Raw genomic sequence first — 22844 nt, forward strand, 5'->3', positions numbered from 1 at the left:
AGTTCTATTTCCAGTTTTTTAAGAACTCTCCACACTGTTCTCCACAGCGGCTGTACTAGTTTGCATTCCCACCAACAGTGTAAGAGGGTTCCCTTTTCTCCACACCCTCTCCAGCATTTATTGCTTGTAGACTTTTGGATAGCAGCCATCCTGACTGGTGTGTAATGGTACCTCATTGTGGTTTTGATTTGCATTTCTCTAATAATGAGTGATGTTGAGCATCTTTTCATGTGTTTGTTAGCCATCTGTATGTCTTCTTTGGAGAAATGTCTGTTTAGTTCTTTGGCCCATTTTTTGATTGGGTCATTTAGATTGCTTTTCTTACAATGACTTTGGTGTTGGTGTCAAGGAGTGCTGGCCTTATTAGAATGAGCTGCAAGTATTTACTCTTGTTTTCTGGAAGAGTTTATATAAAAATTAGGTAATATTACTTAATGTTTGCTAGTATTTACTTTTAAAGCTATCTGGGCCTAGAGTTTTCTTTAGAGGAAGATTTTTAACTGTAATATCATTTAAAAAAGAAACATAGGGCTGTTTAGGTTATCTATTTCTTGTTGAGTAAGCTTTGACAGTTTTTCATAGTTTTTTTCTAACCAGTTTGGCTATGAATTTTTATAATCTTAAATTATTAGCTTTTGGATTCAGTGAATCCATGTCTCATGCTGCTTCTTGATCTGCATACAGGTTTCTTAGGAGGCAGGTAAGGTGGTCTGGTACTCCCATCTCTATAAGAATTTCCCACAGTTTGTTGTGATCCACAGGGTCAAAGGCTTTCACATAGTCAAGGAAGCAGAAGTAGGTGTTTTTCTGGAATTCCCTTGTTTTTTCTGTGATCCAGTGGATGTTGGCAATTTGATCTCTGGTTCCCCTGCCTTTTCTAAATCCAGCTTGATCATTTGGAAGTTCTTGGTTCATGTACGACTTAAGCCTAGCTTGAAGGATTTTGAGTATTCCTTGCTAGCATGTAAAGAAAGAAAGAAAGGAAGTGAAGTTGCTCAGTCATGTCCTACACTTTGCAATCCCATGGACTGTAGCCTATCAGGCTCCCTCCATCCATGGGATTTTGCAGGCAAGAATACTGGAGTGGGTTGCATTTCCTTCTCCAGGAGATCTTCCCGACCCAGGGATTGAACCCCAGTCTCCTGTGTTGTAGGCAGATACTTTACCTTCTGAGCCACCAGGGAAGTCCAAGGAAGCTAGCATGTAAAGTGAATGCACTTGTGTGGTAGTTTTGAAACCGTTTATCTCAAATTGGGACTTGAACCCATGTGCTGGGATTCAATCCTAGCCGAAAGCCAGTTTGGGACTTGAACCCGGAAAAAACTCTGCTTGGGCTCGAACCCAGACAAAACCCACAGTACCTGGTTTCAGGACCTAATGAAACTCAGATTCTTCATGGCTTATCACTGAAAGAATTCAATAAGAGACAAAATGATAGGTAAGAAATGGATTTATTCAGATTCAGAGGGAAGCACACTCCACAGACAGAGGGTAGGCCATTGCAGAGGGCAAGGGCGGCCGTGAAATGTGGTCTGGTTAGTTTTTATAGGCTGGGTAATCTCATATGCGGTAGTTTGAGCATTCTTTGGGATTGCCTTTCTTAGGGATTGGAATGAAAACTGACCTTTTCCAGTCCTGTGGCCACTGCTGAGTTTTCCAAATTTGCTGGCATATTGAGTGCAGCACTTTCACAGCATTATCTTTCAGGATTTGAAATAGCTCAACTGGAATTCCATCACCTCCACTAGCTTTGTTTGTAGTGATGTTTCCTAAGACCCACTTGACTTCACATTCCAGGATGTCTGGCTCTAGGTGAGTGATCACACCATCGTGATTATCTGGGTCATGAAGATCTTTTTTGTACAGTTCTTCTGTGTATTCTTGCCACCTCTTCTTAATATCTTCTGCTTCTGTTAGGTCCATACCATTTCTGTCCTTTATCGAAAACATCTTTGCCTGAAATGTTCCCTTGATATCTCTTAATTTTCTTGACGAGATCTCTAGTCTTTCCCATTCTGTTGTTTTCCTCTATTTCTTTGCATTGATCGCCGAGGAAGGCTTTCTTATCTCTCCTGGCTATTCTTTGGAACTCTGCATTCAAATGGGAATAGCTTTCCTTTTCTCCTTTGCTTTTTGCTTCTCTTCTTCTCACAGCTATTTGTAAGGCCTCCTCAGACAACCATTTTGCCTTTTTGCATTTCTTTTCCACGGGGATGGTCTTGATCCCTGTCTCCTGTACAATGTCAACGAACCTCCGTCCATAGTTCATCAGGCTCTCTGTCTATCAGATCTAGTCCCTTAAATCTATTTCTCACTTCCACTGTATAGTCATAAAGGATTTGATTAAGGTCATACCTGAATGGTCTAGTGGTTTTCCCTACTTTCTTCAGTTTAAGTCTGAATTTGGCAATAAGGGGTTCATGATCTGAGCCACAGTCAGCTCCTGGTCTTGTTTTTGCTGACTGTATAGAGCTTCTCCATCTTTGGCTGCAAAGAATATAATCAATATGATTTCGGTGTTGACCATCTGGTGATGTCCATGTGTAGAGCCTTCTCTTGTGTTGTTGGAAGAGGGTGTTTGCTATGACCGGTGTGTTCTCTTGACAAAACTCTGTTAGCCTTTGCCCTGCTTCATTCCATACGCCAAGGCCAAATTTGCCTGTTACTCCAGGTGTTACTTCAGATGTTCAAGCTGGTTTTAGAAAAGGCAGAGTAATCAAATTGCCAATATCCGCTGGATCATCGAAAAAGCAAGAGAGTTCCAGAAAAACATCTATTTCTGCTTTATTGACTACGCCAAAGCCTTCGACTGTGTGAATCACAATAAACTGTGGAAAATTCTGAAAGAGATGGAAATACCAGACCACCTGACCTGCTTCTTGAGAAACCTATATGCAGGTCAGGAAGCAACAGTTAGAACTGGACATGGAACAACAGACTGGTTCCAAATAGGAAAAGGAGTACGTCAAGGCTGTATATTGTCACCCTGCTTATTTAACTTATATGCAGAGTACATCATGAGAAAGCTGAGCTGGAAGAAGCACAAGCTGGAATCAAGATTGCCGGGAGAAATATCAAAAACCTCAGATATGCAGATGACACCACCCTTATGGCAGAGAGTGAAGAGGAACTGAAAAGCCTCTTGATGAAAGTGAAAGAGGAGAGTGAAAAAGTTGGCTTAAAGCTGAACATTCAGAAAACTAAGATCATGGCATCTGGTCCCATCACCTCATGGGAAATAGATGGGGAGACAGTAGAAACAGTGTTAGACTTTATTTTTGGGGGCTCCAAAATCACTGCGGATGGTGACTGCAGCCGTGAAATTAAAAGCCACTTACTCCTTGGAAGGAAAGTTATGACCAACCTAGACAGCATATTAAGAAGCAGAGATATTACTTGCCAACAAAGGTCCGTCTGGCCAAGGTTATGGTTTTTCCAGTGGTCATGTATGGATTTGAGAGTTGGACTGTGAAGAAATCTGAGCGCTGAAAAATTGATGCTTTTGAACTGTGGTGTTGGAGACGACTCTTGACAGTCCCTTGGACTGCAAGGAGATCCAACAAGTCCATCCTAAAGGAGATCAGTCCTGGTTGTTCATTGGAAGGACTGATGCTGAAGCTGAAACTGCAATACTTTGGCCACCTCATGCGAAGAGTTGACTCATTGGAAAAGACCCTGATGCTGGGAGGGATTGGGGGCAGGAGGAGAAGGGTACAACAGAGGATGAGATGGTTGGATGGCATCACCGACTCAATGGGCATGAATTTGAGTAAACTCTGGGAGTTGGTGATGGACAGGGAGGCCTGGCGTGCTGCAGTCCATGGGGTTGCAGAGTCAGAGGCAACTGAACTGAACTGAATTCCATATGCTAATGAGTAGGAGGATTATTCTACCGATTTTTGAGAAAGGATGGAAATTTCCAGGATTTGGGCCATCGCCCGTTCCTTGGTCTTTTGACAATGAGGTGAAACTGTCATGGCACCTCTGGGTGTGTCATTTCACTTACCGATTGAGGATCAAGGTCTGGTCTTTTCAGCCGTCTTGATCCTATTTGATTCTAATTTTTTTGTGTGTCCTTGGGGTGTGTTATTCTTTCAAAAGTTGTGCCCTGCCCCTTTCCTTCCTGTTACATTTTGAACATTTTTTGGCATTGCCTTTCTTTGGGATTGAAATGAAACGTGACCTTTTCCTGTCCTATGACTGTTGCTGCTTTCCAAATTTGCTGGCATATTGAGTGCAGCACTTGTAACAGCATATTTTAGGATTTTCAATATCAAAGGCTGGAATTTATCACCTCCACCTGCTTTATTTGTTGTAATGCTTATTAAGGCCCACTTGACTTCGCACTCCAGGATGTCTGGCTCTAAGTGAGTGACCACACTGTTGTCCGGGTCATTAAGACCTTTTTTGTATAGTTCTGTGTTTTCTTGCCACCTCTTCTTTATCTCTGCTGTTTTTATTAGGTCCTAGCTGTTTCTGTTCAAGATTTCTTGTGCCCATTTTTGCATGAAATGTTCCCTTTGTATCTCCAATTTTCTTGGAGACATCTCTCGTCCTTCCGATTCTATTGTTTTCCTATATTTCTTTGCATTATTTACTTAAGAACACTTTCTTATCTCTCTTTGCTAATCTCTGGAACTCTCCATTCAGTTGGGTATATTTTTCCTTTCTCTTTTGTCCCTTTGCTTCTCTTCTTTTTTCAGCTATTTTTAAGTCTTCTTGAGAGAACCATTTTAAAAACAAGCACCTAAGAAAGCTATAGTAGACCTGAAATATGAGCCAATTCAACATAATGAAGATTGATAAAATTTTCACACAACAGTAAGATACAAATTCTATTCGAGTTCCCATAGACTGTAAACGAGGAGACACTAGAACTTAATTTGGGGACATAAAACAAGGTGCAAACATTTCCTGGTCTAAAGATATTGAAATCATACAGAGTCTGTTCTTTTATCACAGTGTAATTATGTTAGAAATCAATATCAAAAGATATTTGAAAATAACCCACGTATTTTCAAGGGCAGTGTGACCTTTACTAAGCGAGATCTTTGACTTAGCCGTCAAAGGCCTCAATAAAGTTGGACTGAAAAAAACAGAGTGATTGCAGAGAAGAAAGCATTTAAATGAGAAATTAGTATCAAAATGAGAAATTAATATTAGAGATACTTTAAACAAAACCCCACATATTTAGAAATTAAATGTCCACTTTTAAATGATGGGTGAGAGCAAAGAAAGAGCAAAGAAAATTAGAAAATAAAGAGAGTGCAGAGGCAGAGAAAGAGGTGAAGTCTGCACCCCCTGAGGCCGCCGTCAAATGTACACAGCCCCCTGCCCCTGCCTCAGAGGAGGAGAAGGTCCCAGTGGAACTTCCTGAGGGAGAGGAGAAAGTGGAAAAGGCAGAAGTCAAGGAGAGAACGGAGGAAGCGATGGAGACAGATCCCAAAGGTAATGCTGACGTGGAGAAGGTGGAGGAGAAGCCAGCAGTCGATCTGAATCCCATTGTGGTGGAGGACAAAGAAGAAAAGAAAGAAGAGGAGGAGAAAAAAGAGGTGATGCTTCAGAATGGAGAGACCATTAAGGATCTGAATGATGAGAAGCAGAAGAAAAATATTAAACAGCGTTTCATGTTCAACATCGCAGATGGTGGTTTTACTGAGCTGCACTCCCTATGGCAGAATGAGGAGCGGGCAGCCACCGTCACCAAGAAGACTTACGAGATCTGGCACTGACGCCATGACTACTGGCTACTGGCTGGCATCATAAACCATGGCTATGCCCGTTGGCAGGACATCCAGAATGACCCACGCTATGCCATCCTCAACGAACCTTTCAAGGGGGAGATGAACCGTGGCAATTTCTTAGAGATCAAGAATAAGTTTCTAGCCCAAAGGTTCAAGCTCTTAGAACAAGCCCTGGTGATTGAGGAGCAGCTGCGGCGAGCAGCTTACCTCAACATGTCTGAGGACCCCTCTCACCCGTCCATGGCCCTCAACACCCGCTTTGCTGAGGTGGAGTGTCTGGTGGAGAGTCATCAGCACCTGTCCAAGGAGTCCATGGGCAGGAAACAAGCCAGCTAATGCAGTCCTGCACAAAGTTCTGAAACAGCTAGAAGAACTGCTGAGTGACATGAAAGCTGATGTGACTCGACTCCCAGCCACTATTGCCCGAATCCCCCCAGTTGCTGTGAGGCTACAGATGTCAGAGCGTAATATTCTCAGTTGCCTGGCAAACCGGGCGCCTGAACCACCTCCACAGCAGGTAGCCCAGCAGCAGTGAAGACCCAGATGGAAAATACCACCTCCACCGCTGAGCAGTGACCTTCCTCACTTTCCCTTGCCCAGATTCTCCCCTGGGGGCCCGAGAGACCCTCTCCTTCCTTCTGCCCCATCTTCTAAGTTGTAGAGGAACAGCCCCCCGAGCACTAGGGGAGGGGAGGGAGTGAGGGGCAGTGGTGCCCTTCCTGCTGGAGAGACGTGCAGCAGTAGCGCCGGGGCCATCTGCAGGGAGCTGGCGGGCTGGCCTTCTGGGCCCTGGCTTCTCCCCACTGTAACACCGTCTGTTACACACGAACTGTTGTGGGTTCCCGCCAGGCTTGAAGAAAATGATCTGAATTTCTTCCTCCTTCCGGTTTTATTTTGCTGGTTGATTTTGTGTTTTGTTTTCTCCTTTGGGGTATTCACAGCGGGCCGGGCCCCTGGGCGAGACACAGCTACCTCTGTTGGCATCTTTTTAATACCAGGAACCCAGTGGCTCCAGCCCCTGAGCGGCTAGAATGAAATAAAGTGGGGAAAAAAAAAAAAAGGAAAAGAACCAAAAGCATAAAAAAAAAACGAAACAGCAGATTTCTTGATGAAAACTGAAAATAAAAGTTTCCTTGTATTTAAAAAAAAAAAAAAACAGAAAATATTTGTAATAGAATAAAAATGAGCAGATAATTCACCAGACTTTGTTACATGCTTCTGAAGCTGCTGAATGCAATTAAATACAGTGTGGAGTCTTGAATAAGGTATGGAAATAAATAATGGACACTAGCATGAAGTTTTGTGAAATTTGAACAAAATCTCTTCAAAATTTTTATGAACTTTATAATACCATATCACTTGTTAATTTCCTGTGTGTGTGATTTTTTTTTTTTTAAACGATATGGTATTTCTTTATATTTTAAGAGTTGGGTTAGAAGTTTCAAGCCTCATTCACCTAGGGTTCAGTTTTGATGTACATTCTTTTCAGTGGTTTTTAGCAAATGTGTAAGGATATGCATCCACCACTACAGAATCATTTCACTAACCTAAAAATATTGTCTTCTATCTATTCATTGCCCTGTCTTCCCAAGCCCTGACAACCACAAAAATTTTTAATGTCTCTATAATTTTGCCTTTTTCAGAATGTCATTTAGATTCATGTAATGTGTAGCCTTTTCAGACGTTTTTTCACTTAGTAATGTACATTCAAGATTTGTGTATCTTTTTGAGGCTTGATAGCTGAGTTTTTTCTACAGGTGAATAATATTCCATTCTCTGAACGTTCCATTTACCTACTGTAGAAGGACATCTTGGTTGCTTCCAGGTTCTGACAGTAATGGATAGAGCTGCTATAAATATCCATGTGGAAGTTTTAGTGTGGACCCAGTTTTTAACCTCCTTTCAGTAAAAAACTAGGAGCATGATTACTGAATTACAAGATTAGTTTTCGTTTGGGTTTTTTTTTTCCCCCTCCCTCACTGGCTGCATCTTATGCCATATGCGATCCTATTTCCCTGATCAGGGATGGAACTTGCCTCTCCTGCTTTGGAAGCTTGGAGTCTTAATTGCTGGACCATCAGGGAAGTCCCTGTTTTTGTTTTTCTTTTTTTGGATTTTGTTTGTTTCATTTGTTTTTTTTTTTTGTCTCACCACACAGCTTGCAGGCTATTAGTTCTCTGTTGACTCATTGAACCTGGGCCCTTGGCAATAGAAGTGTTGAGTCCTAACCACTGGACTACTAGGGTATATTCCCTCTTATATTCAGTTTTGTAAGAAATTGCCAAACTGTTTTCCAAAATAGCTGAATCACTTTGCATTCCTATCAGCAAAGAGTAGCAGTAACAGTAACTCTACATCTTCTGTAGCCATTGGTGTTACTTTAATACTGTTTAAATTATGTCTGCTGACATAGGATCTAGAGCATGTATCTTTTCTTAGGGTTTTTTGTCATTTGTATATCTTTTTTGGTGCTGCTGTTAAGTCGCTTCAGTCATGTCCAACTCTGTGCGACCCCATAGACAGCAGCCCACCAGGCTTCGCCGTCCCTGGGATTCTCCAGGCAAGAACACTGGTGAGGTGTCTGTTAAGATTTTTTGTCATTTTAAAAATCACATTGGTTGTTTTCTTACTGTTAACTTTCTTGAGTTCTTTATATGAGATGCAGTCTTTTTTATCAGATATGTCTTTTGTAATTAGTTTGTACCAGTCTGTACTATATCTTTTTATTTTCTTTTTTGCAGAGTAGAAGTTTTCCATTTTACTTTTTTCATTTCTTGAATTTCCGATTTTAAAGAAATCCAGTTTACCAATTTTTTCATTAATAGTTTATGCCTTTGGTGTTGTAGGTGAAAAGCCATCACCAAAACAAGGATTATCCTGTTTTCTCTTATGTTATTTTTTTAAGTTTTATCAGTTCAGTTCAGTCACTCAGTTGTGTTCTATTCTTTGCGACCCCATGAACTGCCTCATGCCAGGCTTCCATGTCTACCACCAACTCCTGTAGCTTGCTCAAACTCAAGTCCATTGAGTCAGTGATGCCATTGAACCACCTCATCCTCTATCATCCTCTTCACCTCCTGCTTTCAGTCTTTCCCATCATCAGGAACTTTTCTAATGAGTCAGTTCTTCGTCTCCGGTGGCCAAAGTATTGGTGTTTCAGCTTCAGCATCAGTCCTTCCAATGAATATTCAAGACTGAATTCTTGAAGGATGGATTGGTTTTATCTCCTTGAAGTCCAAGGGACTCTCAAGAGTTTTCTCCAATAACATGGTTCAAAAGCACCAATTCTTCATGGGTCAGCCTTCTTTATGGTCTGACTCTCACATCCATACATGACTACTGGAAAAACCATAGCTTTGACTATATGGACCTTTGTCGGCAAAGTAATGTCTCTGCTTTTTAATATGCTGTCTAGGTTAGTCATAGCTTTTCTTCCAGGAGTAAGCGTTTTTTAATTTCATGGCTGCAGTCACCATCTGCAGTGATTTTGGAGCCCAAGAAAATAAAGTCTGACACTGTTTCCATTGTTTCCACATCTATTTGCCACGAAGTGATGGAACCGGATGCCATGATCTTAGTTTTTTGAATGTTGAGTTTCAAGCAAGATTTTTCACTCTCCTCTTTCACTTTCACAAGATATTCTTGAGTTTGTCTTCCTTTTTGCCATAAGGAATGCGTCATCTGCATATCTGAGGTTACTGATATTTCTCCTTGCAATCTGGATTCCAGCTTGTGCTTTATCCAGTCCAGCATTTTGCATGATGTACTCTGCATGTAAGTTAAATAAGCAGGGTGACAATTATACAGCCTTGACATACTCCTTTCACAATTTGGAACCAGTTTGTTTTTCCATGAACAGTTCTAACTCTTGCTTCTTGACCTGCACACAGATTTCTCAGGAGGCAAGTCAGGTACCCTGGTATACTCATCTCTCTAAGAATTTTCCACAGTTTGTTGTGATCCACATAAAGGCTTTGGCGTAGTCAGTAAAGCAGAAGTAGATGTTTTTCTGGAATTTTCTTGCTTTTTCGATGATCCAGAGTAGGTTGGCAATTTGATCTGTGGTTCCTCTGCCTTTTCTAAGTCCAACTTCATCATCTGGAAGTTCACAGTTCACGTATTGTTGAAGCCTGACTTGGAGAATTTTGAGCATTACTTTGCTAGCATGTGAGATGAGTGCAATTGTGCAGTAGTTTGAACATTCTTTGGTATTGCCTTTCTTTGGGATTGGAATGAAAACTGACCTTTCCAGTCCTGTGGCCACTGCTGCGTTTTCCGAATTTGCTTGCATATTGAGTGCAGCACTTAACAGCATCATCTTTTAGGATTTGAAATAGCTCAACTGAATTCCATCACCTCTGCTAGCTTTGTTTGTAGTGATGCTTCCTAAGGCCCACTTGACTTCACATTCCAGGATGTCTGGCTCTAGGTAGGTGATCCACCCCATTGTGGTTATCTGGATCATGAAGATCTTTTTTGTATAGTTCTTGCCACTTCTTAATATCTTCTGCTTCTGTTAGGTCCATACCATTGCTGTCCTTATCTTTGCATGAAATGTTCACTTGGTATCTCTAATTTTCTTGAAGAGATCTCTAGTCTTTCCCATTCTATTGTTTTCCTCTATTTCTTTGCATGGATCACTGAGGAAGGCTTTCTTATCTCTCCTTGCTATTCTTTGGAACTCTGCATTCAGATGGGTAGATCTTTCCTTTTTTCCTTTGCCCTTTAGCTTCTCTTCTTTTCTCAGCTATACGTATGGCCTCCTTAGACAACCATTTTGCCTTTTTGCATTTCTTTTTCTTGGGGATAGTGTTGATCATTGCCTCCTGTACAATGTCACAAACCTCTGTCCATCATTCTTAAGGCATTCTGTCAGATCTGATCCCTTGAATCTGTTTGTCACTTCCACTGTATAGTCGTAAGGAGTTTGATTTAGGTCATACCTGAATGGTCTAGTGGTTTTCCCTACTTTCTTCAATTGAAGTCTGAATTTGGCAATAAAGAATTCATGATCTGAGCCACAGTCAGCTCCCGGTCTTGTTTTTGCTGACTGTATAGAGCTTCTCCATCTTTGGCTGCTAAGAATATAATCAGTCTTATTTCAGTATTGACCATCTGGTGATGTCCATGTGTAGAGTCTTCTCTTGTGTTGTTGGAAGAGGGTGTTTGCTATGACCAGTACATTTGCTTGGCAGAACTTAGCCTTTGCCCTACTTCATTTTGTACTGCATGTTCACACTTGCCTGTTACTTCAGGTGTTTCTTGACTTCGTACTTTGGCATTTCAGTCCCCTGTAATGAAAAGGACATCTTTTTTTGGTCTTAGTTCTAGAAGGTCTTGTAGTTCTTCATAAAACCATTCAACTTCAGCTTCTTCAGCATTACTGGTTAGGGCATAGACTTGGATTACTGTGATATTGGATGGTTTGCCTTGGAAATGAACAGAGATTATTCTGTCATTTTTGAGATTATACCCAAGAACTGCATTTAGGACTTTACTGACTATGAGGGGTACTCCATTTCTTCTAAGGGATTCTTGCCCACAGTCATAGATATAATGGTCATCTGAGTTAAATTTGTCCATTCCAGTCTATTTTAGTTCACTGATTCCTAAAATGTCAATGTTTATTCTTGCCATCTCCTGTTTGACCACTTCTAATTTACCTTGATTCATTGACCTAACATCACGGGTTCCTATGCAATATTTGTTCTTCACAGCCTCAGTTTACTTGCATCAGCAGTCATGTCCACAACTGGGCGTTGTTTTCGCTTTGGCTCCGTCCCTTCATTGTTTCTGGAGTTATTTTCCTGTCTTCTCCAGTAGTATATTGGGCACCTACTGAGGTGTTCATGCTTTAGTGTCATATCTTTGACAGCTTACAGTGAATGGTATCTGATTCGTGATCTCAGAAGATTAAACTTCAGGACCAGGAACCAGGCTTGATCACTCAAGAGCTTTTGTATTGCAGAGTTTTAGTAGAGTATAAAAAGGGATGGAGAAAGCTTCTGACATCAGAAGGGGAATTGAGAGTGCACCCCTGGCTCATGTTAGCAAGGGAGTTATATACTTTTTTAATTGGTTATTACAATAAATCAAAAGAATGTCTCAAGTTTGTGAAAATTTTACTAGACCCACTCCCACAATTTACATTTTAGGATAACAGGATTACAGTTTAACAATAGAAAGATAGGAGGAGAAGGGCAGGACAGAGGATGAGATGGCTGGATGGCATCACCAACTCGATGGACATGAGTTTGAGTAAACTCCGGGAGTTGGTGATGGACAGGGAGGTCTGGCGTGCTGCGATTCATGGGGTTGCAAAGAGTCGGACTCAACTGAAGACTGAACTGAACTGAACTGAACCAGACCCAGTCCCATAATATACATTTTAGGATAACAGGATTACAATTTAACAATAGAAAGATCCTACCAGACCCTCTCCCATAAGATACATTTTAAGATATCAGAATTAATCAGAAGGTTTTCAGGAAGGAGAAACTGTCCTCAAGCAGGATACGTTGTTGTTATATAGTACAGCACTTAAACTGAATTGTGTAATCATCAGTTCCAGGCTTAAAGAAGAAGGGGGGAAAAAAAAAACTTAGTTCTATGTGACTAAGGAATGTAGAGGAAAAAAAAAGTTTGTCCTTTCCTCCTCCTGGAGAACCCCTGACCCCTTTCTCCTCCTCAGGGACCCCGGACTTCTTATCAACCTGCCTAGGAATTGACTCTCTCATCTTTTTGCCTTTTCATACTGTTCATGGGGTTCTCAACGCAAGAATACTGCAGTGGTTTGCCATTCCCTTCTCTAGTGTACCACATTTGGCAGAACGCTCCACCATGACCCTTCTGTCTTGGGTGGCCCTACACTGCATGGCTCATACGTTCATTTGGTTAAACAAAGAGTTTTATAAACTCTTTAAAAAGAGTTTTATAGTTTTCTATTGTACATTTAAGTTTGTAGTCCATTTTGAGTTCGTTTTTGTAAGGGATATGTGTTGTGTGTAGATTCCTTTTTTTTGGTTTTATGTGCATATTTAATATTCTAGCACCATTTGTTGAAAAGCTTGTCTTTATTTCACTGTATTACTTTTGCACTTTGTCAAAAATCAGTTGAAAGTATTTATGTGGATCTATTTCTGGGCTATCTGTTCCATTGATCTTTTGTCTATTCTTTCATCAATACTATGATGTCCTAATTACTGTAACTTTATAGTGAGTCTGAAATTGAGTTAATGTCAGTGCTCCAACTTGTTTTTCAATACTGCATTGGCTATTTTGGGTCTTTTGCTTCTTCTTGTGTAGAATCAATTTATCAATGTTCACACACACAAAAATGCTGGAATTTTGACTCAGAATATTTTGAATCTGTAGATGAGATTGGGACATTTTGATGATGATATTGGCAACTTATCATTGAAGTTGGAAAAATTCTCCATTTACTTAGTTCTTTAATTTTGTTCATCAAAGTTTTGTTTCTTTCTCATACATATTTATTTCTACATATTTAGTTAGATTTAACCTAAGGATTTAATTTACCTATTGTAAATGGTATTGTATTTATAATTTCCAATTCAACTTGTTTCTTCCTGGTATATGGGAAACCAGTTTCCTTTTTTATATTAAGCTTATTCTGAAACCTTGCTGTAGTCACTTTTGTTTTTTAAGGCTTGTTGGTTTCATTTTAGTGTAAAGTAAATTTGTAAATCAAAGGGGAAAAAACCGGGTGATGGTTGAACAGGTAGTGTTTTCCTTTCTCAGTGTCACATGACGTAATGGTACATGTGTAATTAACATGTGTTGCCGCTACTGCTGGTAAGTCACTTCAGTCGTGTCCGACTCTGCGATCCCATGGACTGCAGCCCACCAGGCTCCTCCGTCCGTGGGATTTTCCAGACAAGAATACTGGAGTGGGGTGGCATTGCCTTCTTCGTAACATGTGTTAGACTTAACTAAATACAATATTTTCTTTTTCCCTCATTGTTTTTTCAAATTGCTTTCCCATTTAAGTTATTACAAAATATTGAGCAGAGTTCTGTGTACTATACAGTAGGTTCTAGTTGGTGATCTATTTTAAATATAACAGTGTTGTCTGTGTCAATCCCAGACTCCCATATAGTTAATTGTTCTTTATTGGGAACTGCTGGCAGATGAAAGGATCTCATTGGATGCCATATCTTAAAATGCATCTTTGTGATAAAAGGAGTTAGAAGAATGAGACTGGTTTATGGAAATAGGCAAGAATATAGGCTTCTGGAACAGTATGGAGCTTCCTTAGAAAACGAAGACTACCATATGACCCAGTAATTTTACTCCTGGGCATTTATCTGGAGAAAAACTTGGTTTGAAAGCATACATGTACTCCATTGTCCATTGCAAGAGCTTTTAGAACTAACACCAAAGAAAGAAGTCCTTTTCATTATGGGGGACTTGAATGCAAAACTAGGAAGTCAAGAGATACCGGGAATAACAGGAAAGTTTGGGCTTAGAGTACAAAATGAAGCAGGGCAAAGGCTAACAGAGTTATGCCAAGAGAAAGCACTGGTCATAGCAAACACCCTCTTCCATCATCACAAGAGATGATTACACATGGACATCACCAGATGGTCAACACCGAAATCAGATTGATTATATTCTTAGCGGCCAAAGATGGAGAAGCTCTGTACGGTCAGGAAAAACAAGACTAGGCTCAGATCATGAACTCCTTATTGCCAAATTCAGACTTAAATTAAAGAAAGTAGGGAAAACCATTAGACCATTCGGGTATGACCTAAATCAAACCCCTTACAGTTATACAGTTGAAGTGACAAATAGATTCAAGGGATTAGATCTGATAGAGTGCCTGAAGATCTATGGATGGAGGTTTGTGACATTGTACAGGAGGTGATGAGCAACACCATTCCCAAGAAAAAGAAATGCAAAAAGGCAAAATGGTTGTCTGAGGAGGCCTTACAAATTGCTGAGAAAAGAAGAGAAGGTAAAGGCAAAAGAGAAAAGGAAAGATACACCCATCTGAATGCAGAGTTCCAAAGAATAGCAAGGAGAGACAAGAAAGCCTTTCTCAGTGATCCATGCAAAGAACTAGAAGAAAACAATAGAATGGGAAAGACTAGAGGTCTCTTCAAGAAAACTAGAAATGCCAAGGGAACATTTCATTCCATGGAAGAAAAGGTAATACCAACCTAGACAGTATATTAAAAATCAGAGACATTACTTTGCCAACAAAGGTCTGCCTGCTCAAAGCTATGGTTTTTCCAGTAGTCATGTATGGATGTGAGAGTTGGTCAAAAAAACAAAAAACAGTATTTGTAAGACATTTAGTAAAGACTAAAAATATGTTTTTTAAAAAAGAATTCAGTGCTACTAATTTAATTGTAAGAACTGCTTTTACTGTATCCCACAAATTTTGATGTTGTAATTTCATTGTTGTTTGGTTTATAATATTTAAAGTGTTCTCTTGAGCTTTATGTTGTGTAGAATTGTGTTGTTTAATCTCCAGGCATTCTGGGAATTTTTTTTTTTTTTTTTAGCTCTCTTTCTGGTAATTAATTTTTTTCTTATATACGTTGTGGTCTGAGAGGAGACATTATAAGATTTCTATTTAAGATTTGTTGAAGTGTGTTTTATGGTGCAAAATGTGATCTGTTTTGGTGAATGAATGTGCCACGTGAGTCTGAGAAGAATGTATATTATGCTATTACTGGATACAGTAGTCTGTAGATGTCAGTTATATCTGTTATGCCCGATGTCCGAATCCCTGAGTGGGAAGAGAGGAGGCCTCCAAGACAATGCAACTCGCAAAAAGGGAAGTTTATTGCTGACTCGAGTCAGGGCTCCTGCCGCATCCAAGGCAGTGGTGTGGGGTCAGAGAGCCCCGAGCCCAAGCTGTTACACAGATTTATAGGGTGAGCACACGCCGTTGGTAGTTGGTTTAAGCGGATTGCAAAGCAATTTCATTGGTCAAAACTTTCGCGTGCGCGGGACTTTCCCGGGGGTTTTCGCCCCGTTCCTAATTGGCAAACAGTGGTCAGTGTTAAGGGAAAGCTGATCCAGGTTGCCTGATAATCTTACCACCCAGAAGTAGGAAGGCCTACTCCTAATCTAAGCTGCCTGCCATGGCATTACTTCTGCTCGCCTCACAATATCCACCTGATTAATGATGTTTGTCAGTTCAAGTATGTCCTTACTGATTTTTTGCCTGCTGGATTTGTCCAATTCTGATAGAGGGATGTTAAAATCTCTACTTATAGGAGAGGTTTCATCTGCTGTAGTTCCATCAGTTTTTGCCTCATGTATTTTGATGTCAGGCAGAAACATTTGAAAGATTTCTGTGTTATCTTGTAGTCTTGATAACTTTATTGTTATATAATGTCAGTTTTTATTCCTGTTAACTTTCCTTGCTGTGAAGTCTGTTCTGTTCAAAATACAGACAGAACAATCCAGTTCTTGGATTGTTCAGATTAGTGATAGCGTGGCTTATCTTCTTCCATTTATTGATTTTTTTCTTCATCCATTGATTTTTAACCACAGTGTGTCTCTATATTTACTACACTTGAGTCTTGCTTTTTGATTCACTGTGACCATTTCTATCTTTTAATTGGTATATTTAGACCATTTATATGTTTAGGATGATTTGTTGATACAGTTTAGGTTAGTATCTGCGAAAGCCGTTACTTTTTTGTTGTTGGTCTTGGTCTTTGTTCCTGTTTTTGTCTTTCACATGGTTTCTACCTTTTGTGGTTTTTATTGGATGTTTTATATGATTTCTTTTTCTCTCAGTTCTTAACATATAAGTTGTATTTTTTTTTTCCTTTTGTGGTTGTCCTCGTGTTTGCAGTATGTCTTTACAGTGTATCTAAGGCTACATTCAATAACACTATACTGTTTCATGGTAGTACAATATCTTATAATAACAAAGAATTCCTAATTTATGCCTTCTGTCTTTTCTGTCAATACTGTTATTCATTTCACTTACACATGAGCATGCTGCTACTACTGCTAAGTCACTTCAGTCGTGTCCGACTCTGTGCGACCACATCCCTGGGATTCTAGCATATGAATATATAACTATATAATCAAATGTATCATTGAGCAAACTATTAAAATCAATTAAGAGTAAGAAAAATCAATTATTTTACCTTCATTGGTTCATTCTCTGATTGCTGCTTTATATAAGTCCATGTTTCTGACCTGTTTCATTTTCCTTCTCTGAAGAATTTTTCACATTTATTGCAAGGCAGGGCTACCAGTAACAAATTACCTCAGTTTTTGTCTTTGTCTTTCACTCTTTTAGGATAACTTTGCAGCGTACAGAATTCTAGTTTTTTTTTTTTCCCTCAACACTGAATATTTTACATCACTCCGTTGTTTGCATTGCTCCTGAAGAGAAATCAGTTGTAATTCTTATCTTTGCTCCTTTGTAGATAAAGCTTTCCACCTTCTGGGTTCTTCGAGAGTGTTTTCCGTTATCTTTGATTTTCTGCATTTTCAGTATTATGTGCCTGTGTTTTTTTGTTTGTATGCTTGCTTTTTGGCTTTTATCTTGATATTCTCAAAGCTTTTTGGATCTGATTTGGTTTCTGACTTTAATTTTGGTTAAATTCCTAGTCATTATTCCTTCAAATATTACTTCTGTTCCTTTCTTTTCCTTCTGGTATTCCTATTACAATTGTGTTTACACCATTTATAGTTGTCTTGTGATTCTTGGATATTGTTCTGTGTTTCTTAGTTGTTTTTTCTCTTCACTTTTCGTTTTTCAAAGTTTCTATTTTCATATCCTCAAGCTCTGAGATGCTTTTCTTAGCCATGCCCAGTGTGCTAGTGAGTACATCAAAGGCTTCATTTTTGTTATAGAGCATTTGATCTCAAAGATTCTTTAATTTTTTCTTAGAGTTTCTTTTTCATTTTTTGCTTGCAATATCCATCTGTTGTTGCATGCTGTTTTTTACATTAAAACCCTTAACATACTAATCATAATTTAAAGAATTCCTGGGTTGGTAATTCCCACAATCCTGCCGTATCTGTCTCTGGTTCTGATGTTTGTTTATTCTTTTCATGCTGTAGATGTGTCTTTTAGTGTGCCTTATAGTTTTTTGTGAAAAGATGTGTATGATATACTGGATAAAAGCAAGTATGATAACTAGGCCTTTTTAAATAATGTGATGGTAAGAGGGACAGAAAGCGTTCTATATTCCTTTGGTTAGTTCTCAGTCTTTTGATGAGCCTGTGCTCCTGGACTGTGAACCATGAGTGATTCTCACCCCCTACCCTGCTTTGGTGGGACAGAATGCGGGTGGGGGTTGTAGTTGGATATTTCCCTTCCTCCACGTACTTGAAGCTCTGATACAACCCCAGCAGATGATGCTCTGGTAGAGTAGATCCCTAAGAACAGGTCTTACTAAGAACAGAATACCTTAGCATTTTTCAGAATCTTCCTTTCCCCCCTTTCCTTATGGAAGCATGCATGTATTTTTTCTTCTGGTATTCACTATCAAGACTTGGGTAGGTATCCTGGAGGTGAAACTTGGAAAGTTTGAGGGCTTCCCTATGATTGAGTCCTGAGTGTTTCTATCTCTCAGTCATGTACACACTTAACCTTCAGCAATTTGTTAGTCACACTTGAGGTTTTCCTACTCCAATACTGGTTGCCATGGAGATTTCTGTTTGGCTATGCTGTGATTCTCTATATCTGTCTGTCACATTTTGGCAGTTTGCCCTGTGGCCTGACTTCTCTGATGCATCAAAAAAGAGTTACTAACTTTTCAGTTTCTTAGGCTTTTTACTTGTTAGGATGGAATGAAGGCTTCAAAGTTCCTTATTAAATGCTGACTAGAATCTAGAAGTGCTAGTATGGACATTTAAGGCTAAAAGCTTTGTTCTAAGCACCACTTACAAATTATGATATTGGCATGTTGTATTTTCATTTTACTTATTGAACAAATATCTTATGGCTTCCTTTTGATTTCTTGTTTGTAGGTTACTTTGAAGTGTTTCATTTACTTTTGAAATATTTTTGGAATTTTTCACATCTTGTTGATTTCTCATTCAATATCTTTGTGTTATAATTCATTTTCAGTTTTTTGTTTTTTTAATGACACAACATGGGTTATCTTTTTATGTATGCTTTTTCAAAATTATTTATTTGTTCTGCTCTTATTTTATGAAGATTTTCTATAAATGTGAATTATGAATTAGGTCAAGTTGACTTACATTGCTTAAGTTCTTTATATCCTTATTTATTTTTATATTTTTGTTCTACTTGTTCAGTCAATTATGGAGAAAAGGAAATGAACCTCTCTTACTATAACTGTACATTTCGTTATTTGTTTTTTTCTCTTCAGTTTTTGCTTCATTTATTTTGCAGGTCTCTTATTAGTTACAGAACATTTAGGATTCTTATATCCCCTTGCTGAATAAACATCTTCATCCTGGTAATATTCCTTGTTTGAAATGTACTTTGATATTAATGTTATGAATTCAGATTTCTTTGAATTAGTGTCAGATTGCTATGTCTTTCCCATGCTTTTAATATCTTTCTGTATTTATTGTTTAAATGGGTTTTTTTTGTAGGCAACATGAAGTCTTGAATTTCTTTTTTCACTGTTATAATCTCTGCCTTTTAATGGGAATGTTCAGGTAATTTGCATGTAATGTGATTATTTATATGGTTGTATTTAAATCTATCCTTTGTTAATCCTTTTTAATTTGCCCATCATTTTTCGTTTTCTTTTTCTCATTGACCATTTTTGGTGATTCCATTGTGGCTGATTAGTAATAATTCTTCATTGTGTTATTTTTATTGGTTACTTTAGGGTTTATACATTTTTAGCTTGTCAGAGTCTGCCTTCAAGAGACATTACACTATTTCATATACCACATAAGAACCTTGCAACTATATACTTCGATTCCTACCCTTTTTTCTTTGAACCTGTTTCTTTGATGTTTTAAAATTTTTGCATATTTTATAAACCTCACAATTGTTACTATTATTGCTGTAAATCATCGATTACTTTAAAAAGAGACTTAAGTAATTAAAAAACCTTCTATATTTATCCATGTAATTATTGTTTCTAGTGCTCTTGATTTGTGTACATTCACATTTGCATTGTTGTCCTCCTTCCTAAAAGACCACCTGCAGTGTTTACTATGGTGTTAACTGCTGGTGATTAGTTCTGTCAGCTTTTTAAAAAAAAAAAATCTGTAAAACAATTATTTTGCCTGTGTTTTTGCAAGATATTTTAACTCACTTTAGAATTTTAGGTTAATGATTGTTTCTTTTAGTACATTGGAGATTTTACACTTCTTTTTTTACCTTGCATCTTTTTCAGGAGAAATTTATTTTCATCCTTACCCTTGTTTCTTAGAACATAGACATTTTCCCTCACCAGCGGCGCCGCCCCCCCCCCCCCCCAGCTGCTTTTATAGTTTTCTCTTTATTTTTGGTTTTTAGTGATACTTAGATAATTATGATGTGCATTCATGGAGTTTTCTTCATATTTCTTGTACTTGAAGTTAGTTGATCTGTAGGTTTTATAGTTTTCATTAAGTTTTATAGTTTTATCTGCTATTATTTATTCAAAGTACTTTTTCTTTTTTTTCCCCTCTGCTATAATTATTTTTAAGTCCTTTCCTCCTTCCTTCCTTCCCCACAACCCCCCCCTCCCCCATTTTTGGGTGGGGGTACTATAGTAGCATGTAAATTAGGCTTCTTAATGTTGTCCCAGCATCAGGGTCTTTTCCAATGAGTCAGCTCTTTGCATGAGGTAGCCAAAATATTGGAGTTTCAGCTTTAGCATCAGATGCTGGGAGGGATTGGAAGGAGGAGAAGGGAACGACAGAGGATGAGATGGCTGGATGGCATCACCGACTCGATGGGCATGAGTTTGAGTAAACTCCGGGAGTTGGTGATGACAGGGAGGCCTGGCATGCTGCAATTCATGGAGTCGGAAAAGTCGGACACGACTGAGCAACTGAACTGAACTGAATGTTGTCCCATAGGTCACTGACACGTTAAAAAAGTCTTTCTTCTTTGTGTGTTTCATGTTTTTATTTTAATTTAAAAACTTTTATTGGAACATAGTTGATAAACAATGTTGTGTTAGTTTCAGGTGTATAGCAAAGTTAATCGGCTATACATATACATACATACAGTCTTTTTAAAAATTCTTTTCCCGTATAGGCCATTACAGAGTATTGAGTAGAGGTCCCTGTGCTGCGCAGTAGATTCTTATCAGGCATCTATTTTATACATGGTAGTGCGTATGTATCAGTCCCAGTCTCCCAGTTTATCCCTCTTCTCCTATCTCCTGGTAAGTTATGTTTGTTTCCCACATCTGCCACTCTACATCTGTTTTGTGAATAAGTTCATTTGTACCCTTTTTATAGATTCCACAGATTAGTGATATCACATGATATTTGCTTTCTGTGTCTGACTTACTTCACTCAGTATGACAATCTCTAGTTACATCCATGTTGCTACAAATGGCATTATATTGTTCCTCTTCTTCTTCTTCTTCTTCTTTTTTTTTTTTAAGAAATATTCATTTTATTTATTTGGCTGCACCAGATCTTGGTTGCAGCATGTGGAATCTAGTTCCCTAATGAGGGATTGAACCCAGGCTCCCTGCATTGGGAGTGCAGAGTCTTAGCCACTGGATCACCAGGGAAGTCCCTATATTGTTCTTTTTTGTGGCTGAGTAATATACCATTGTCACTATGTACCACATCTTCTTTATCCATTCCTCTATTGTTGGACATTTAGATTATTTCTATGTCCTGGCTATTGTTAATAGTGTTGCAGTGAACCTTGGGGTGCATGTAATTTTTCAAATTACAGGTTTCCCCAGGTATTTGCCTAGGAGTGGAATTGTAGGGTCATATGGTAGTTCTGTTTTTAGTTTTTTAAAGAACCTCCTAACCATTCTCCATAATGGCTGTATCAGTTTACATTCCCACCAACAGTGTAGGAGGGTTCCCTTTTCTCCAGACCCTTTCTAGCCTTTATTGTTTATAGATTTTTTGATGATAGCCATTCTGACTAGTTTGTCAAGTGATACTTCATTGTAGTTGTGATTTGCATTTCTCTTAATAATTAATGATACTGAACATTTTTTCATGTGCCTTTTGGCCATCTGTATGTCTTCTTTGAAAAGTGAAAGTCACTCAGTCGTGTCACTCTTTGCAACCCCATGGACTATAGAGTCCATGGAATTCTCCAGGCCAGTTTACTGGAATGGGTAGCTGTTCCCTTCTACAGAGGATTTTCCCAATCCAAGGATTGAATCCATGTCTCCCACATTGCAGTTAGATTCTTTCCCAACTGAGCCACCAACGAAGCCCAAGAATACTGGAGTGGGTAGCCTATCCCTTTCCCAGGGAATCTTCTCCAGGAATAGAACCGGGGTCTCCTGTGTTGCAGGCGTGATCTTTACCCGCTGAGCTACCAGGGAATCTGTCTTCATTAAAAGACATACAAAAATATCTATTTAGATCTTCTGCCCAGTTTTTTGATTGGGTTGTTTGTTTGTTTATATTGAGCTGCATGAGCTCTTTGTATATTTTGGAGATTAATACTTTGTTGCTTCATTTGCAAGTATTTTTTCCCATTCTGTGGATCTTTTTGTTTTGTTCACAGTTTCTGTGCTTCATGTTTGGTAGTGTCTGTGCTGTATTTTAAGAATTGGGCTAGTGAAAAATTTGTGAATTTTATGAGAGGCTTGAATAGTACATAATTTAAGAAAAATTTTAACCAGCATTATTCTATTTCATCATTTTGGTGGAAGGCATAGCTGTGGTTGTTTTCATTCCCTCTGTGCCTCCTCTCCCAAACATGGATTACAGAGCCTTGTAGAATAAAATGTAAGACAACTATACCTTTAAAAAAGTAACTGCTATTTCTTTGGTTACCTCTGATAGTCTTTGACTAATTATGAATATAAAAATTTTAGTTTGAAGTTAGAAATATTTTTTGTTCCTAATTAATGCTATTTATTTTTTTAGCAGGTATGTTGGTTTAATCTGAGAATTAATAATTATAGTTAGCAATGAAACAAAAATCAAACATATTTTAAATGTCTATCCTAAAAGATTCATTAGGTTACC

At 38.7% G+C, this 22844-nt stretch overlaps 1 protein-coding gene and 1 pseudogene across 4 annotated transcripts in view; both read left to right on the top strand.

Annotated features, from left to right (window-relative positions):
- Window positions 1–22844, top strand: part of MLLT10 (MLLT10 histone lysine methyltransferase DOT1L cofactor) — a 218008-nt gene that overhangs the window by 115206 nt on the left and 79958 nt on the right. The window lies entirely within an intron of this gene.
- Window positions 1432–6624, top strand: LOC133045240 (chromodomain-helicase-DNA-binding protein 4-like; annotated as a pseudogene).

This window comes from Dama dama, chromosome 23, assembly GCF_033118175.1.
Source record: "Dama dama isolate Ldn47 chromosome 23, ASM3311817v1, whole genome shotgun sequence".
NCBI classification, from domain to species: domain Eukaryota; kingdom Metazoa; phylum Chordata; class Mammalia; order Artiodactyla; family Cervidae; genus Dama; species Dama dama.